Source organism: Elephantulus edwardii, unplaced genomic scaffold (assembly GCF_000299155.1).
Source record: "Elephantulus edwardii isolate Elephantulus edwardi_28Jun2011 unplaced genomic scaffold, EleEdw1.0 scaffold00105, whole genome shotgun sequence".
NCBI classification, from domain to species: Eukaryota; Metazoa; Chordata; class Mammalia; order Macroscelidea; family Macroscelididae; genus Elephantulus; species Elephantulus edwardii.
The window spans coordinates 6,603,740-6,607,109 of NW_006399855.1; positions in this window are offsets into that span (position 1 = coordinate 6,603,740).

Sequence of the window (3,370 nt, forward strand, 5' to 3'; positions counted from 1 at the left end):
TCAATGTGAATGGTCAGATTTAGGGAAGTATGAGACAGACCAGCAAGTTAAAGGTATATCCCTTATTGTGGAGTTAACTTTAGTGTCAGTGATGTCCCTGCCTTTCTCACATGTGTCTTTACCCACTTATTTCCTGCTTCACCATCCAGCAGGATACCCATCCACTTCTACCCCCTCCCTTCACATCTATCTCCCTTTCACCAGCCCTCCATCTAATAACTTACATATGAAGCTCCCATGGCTTCTGTGATTTCAAACACATAAGCTGATGGTAGTTCCTTATGTTGGGATTAGTGTCTCTGAAGTTTAGTCGTAATGTTTCCCGATCAAAGGTGATGCATCCTGTAGAACTGGTGTGTAGATAGGCTTTTCTTGGCCCTCGGGCCTGCGGCCCTCGGGTCGGAATGGATGTCACTGGGTTTTGGCGTCTTCAATTACCTGGGAAGATGGGATGGGTCTGTGGGGTCTGAGGCTGTCCTCTAAGGTGCCCAACTTCAGCTAGTCCGATGCCTAACCCCTCCCTGAGCTTCCTGCTGGAACGGATGTCACGAGGTTTTGGCGTCTTTGATTACCTGGGAAGATGGGATGGGTCTGCGGGGTCTGAGGCTGTCCTCTAAGGTGCCCAACTTCAGCTAGTCCGATGCCTAACCCCTCCTCTGAGCTTCCTGCCGGAATGGATGTCACAGGGTTTTGGTGTCTTCAATTACCCTCAATTCCCTCCCCACGACAGATAGGCAGTTTGATGGTTTTTTTAAATGGATACTCTTGATCTAGAGATCTCTGATGACCTAGTTCTTAGGGAATTGCCTAAAATCCTCCAAAGGCCATTCCTTCATGCCTGTTCAGATCCATCTGTTGCTCAGCCAGAGAAAAAAGGGCAATTTCCTCCCATGCAATTTACAGCCTGAGAATTCCCCCTGGAAGGTCACCAATATATAAGTTAGTTTTGAATGAACAGTAATAATAAGCAAGTTTATATAGTTAATCCTTGAATAGCATAGATTTTAGCTGTGTGTGTAGCCAACTCACATGTCGGTGTGTTGGGTTTTTTTACCCTCTGCTCTATTGTGGAGGACTCACTGTCACTAATCATCTCTGAGTGACCAGTGCAAACCCTTGTGGTTGACAGGTCATCTGTAAGTTACATGCTCATTTTTGATGGTGTGGTAGGTCAGTACCTCTAACCCATGAATTGTTCAAGGATCAGTTGCATCACCATCATCGGCACAAATACAACTTTCAAACACTTCCAAAATCCTATAGCCTTTCCTTGCACCCTTCAAAAGTGCTGCTTGTTGCTGCTGATGCCATTCCTAGGCAGACACTCATTTGTCTATTTCCTGTTGCTGGAAATTTTAGATATCTTTGCATTCCCTATGCATACAAGTATGAATATCTAAAACTCATAAAAAGAAACTTCCACAAAATCAGTTAATAGTTGTTTTCCATACCACCTTGAGGATAAAATGAACAGAAATAAGTTTTACTTAGGTAAAACTTTTAATAGAACAAAACTAAAAAGAAATTTCCTAACTTCCAGGGATACATTTTTGAGCATTTTTTAAAAGAAACTAAGAAACTTTTCATTTTTAAAAGCTACATTTCAGGTAAGACTGAAAATAACCACACCTGAAATCTGTTTCCTTCACCTTTTTCCATTCATGGGATAATATCTAAGGTCATTTTTCATTCAGGTTTTACAGTTGGAAATCGTGGTTGGTAGCAGAACAGCCACCATTCATCATTAAACCTGCAAAAGCTGCCACATAGAATCTTACCACGATCATTCCCCAAATAATTATGTCATTTATTAAGCTAAATGTGGTTACCTTTGACTACCCTAAAATCTATCCACACTACTCTGATCAGTGTCCAAAATAATTTTGTTTCTTTTGGAATATTAAAAAAAAATCTTGGACTGCCAAGTAACTGAAATAAAGGTCATCAGACTCTAGTATCTCATTTTTAACAAATTCCGTTTTCTTAGATTATAGATACTATACCCCTTCATGTGCATGATCATCACAAAAGTACAGAAAAATATATTTTAAAATGGAAAAGAAACTGACTCTTCAGCTAATAAAGTGCTTTAGAGGACATAGAAGGAGAGAGGAAGGGAATAGAAAAATATTCCATTTTTAATAAAGTAGTGCAATCTTGAGGATAGTGATTACTGATACTAGTAAAATGACACATTACAAAGCATTTAGGACAATTGGTTGATTTATCATCACGATTATACATTTGTGGCAGTTTATGTTATCAATATGTCTTGTTCTTGTCTCTCTTGCTCTTTCTCCTCTTCTGTCTCTTCTTCAATCTCTTTCTCTCTTTAAATTGTTTCCTTCTTTATTAAACAAAGGAAGCCATTTCTGCAAGAGATGACTATTTCATCACAGGGAGACAGCACCTTAAACAGGACAATAACCTTTTCATCAAATAACAGTTGCCATGGAGTTCATGGAAGAGGTTGTTTAATAGATGTGAGAGGTTCGATGAAGACATCTGACTATGATTGAAGAGTCATCTTCCTTAAAACCTGACACATTTGTAGAGAGCTTGTGCCAAGACAAATGCAAGCAGAGCTATAGCCTGGAAATACTTAAACACATTATTTGAATTCTCAGAAGTATCATTTTTACTTAAAGTAAACATTGGCATGCAAAGCCAATAGTCTGAGTAATCCGGTCTCGAAGTGTAACTTTATTTGTTATGGGGATTTGCTCAGGGAAGAGAAGGGGGGGAAATAAACCCAACCCTTCTTCTAGTGCAAAGAGAAAATAGTTGTTTCTGCAACAGTGGAGACATTATTTAAGGCCTTGTAAGTGACACTGCCTCAAGCTACTTTAACAATTCACAACTAAAATTTGATTTAATTGTTTCTAGTAAAACGTTCAGTTGGCAGAGAGACACTAGGATAATTACTGTTTGTCTCTTTATTAGCAGATGGATACTAAAGCTTTCCCAGTGAGAAGCCCATGTTACAACCAGGTGGCCTGCTCAGAGGAGTTCTGAAATCACAGCAAGGGGTCCCTTAATTCTCTGATCAATCTGCTCTCTAGAAGAAGGTTCAATTGACAAGTCACTCATTACCTAAGCATTATCTACTTAGGATTCAAAGTTTAAGGGACCTGAGTACCTTTCAAATAGAATAAATGAGTTAAAATAAGTTTGTATAATTATTGTTGTGGATGAAGTGTCCTTAACTTTCATAACATTCAGAAAGAAGCCTACGACCCAAATTATTTATATAAAATATATTTTTTACTGTAAATTTCTACCCTTATATTTGAGTCTCTGAAATCTAGTGACAGACTCCTAGTAAATAAGCGCTGCTAATAATGTTCAAGCATTCAAACTCACCCCTGTA